We start from the raw sequence: 842 nt of genomic DNA, 5'->3' as shown, positions 1-842 counted from the left end.
TTAATCGTTTTTGTTGTCCTTGGCCAGTTTTTTTTCCCTCTTACATAAAAAAAAAAAAAATGCCACTACTGAGTACTACTACTACTACTACTACTATTACGAGAGAGAGAGAGAGAGAGTTTTCATGTGTGTGTGTGTGTGTGTGTGTGTGTGTGTGTGTGTTTCACTGTTTGATCTGCTGCAGTCTCTGACGAGACAGCCAGACGTTACCCTACGGAACGAGCTCAGAGCTCATTATTTCCGATCTTCGGATATGCCTGAGAACAGACACACACCACACACCGGGACAACAAGAACACAACTCATCGATTTACATCCCGTATCTACTCACTACTAGGTGAACAGGGGCTACACGTGAAAGGAGACACACCCAAATATCTCCACCCGGCCGGGGAATCGAACCCCGGTCCTCTGGATTGTGAAGCCAGCGCTCTAACCAGTGACCTACCGTGTGTGTGTGTGTGTGTGTGCGCGTGGGATCGGGCAGACGTCCACGCGTAGGTTCGAATCTCACCACGTACAGCCTTAAAACACTTTGCCATTTGTCGAGTGGTTTAAAGTTACCTACATATCACCATGATACCCAGGTTCTAGGTGGTTACACTCAAGATGAGCTTGGGTGGTGATATGGGCCCTAATATGGGTACCACTATAAATAAAATTGCCTGCGCCACTAATGGGCGGAAGCTGAACAGCGCTTCCCATACACTCTTCAAGTGTGCCTACAGGCGCTATAGGCCTTACCGTAAAAAAAATATATATATACAGATTACACACACACACACACACACACACACACACACACCCGGTAGCTCAGTGGTTAGAGCGCTGGCTTCACAAGC

The sequence above is a fragment of the Portunus trituberculatus genome, chromosome 19 (assembly GCF_017591435.1).
Source record: "Portunus trituberculatus isolate SZX2019 chromosome 19, ASM1759143v1, whole genome shotgun sequence".
Taxonomy (NCBI): Eukaryota; Metazoa; Arthropoda; class Malacostraca; order Decapoda; family Portunidae; genus Portunus; species Portunus trituberculatus.
Note: the sequence above shows the minus strand (reverse complement) of the source record.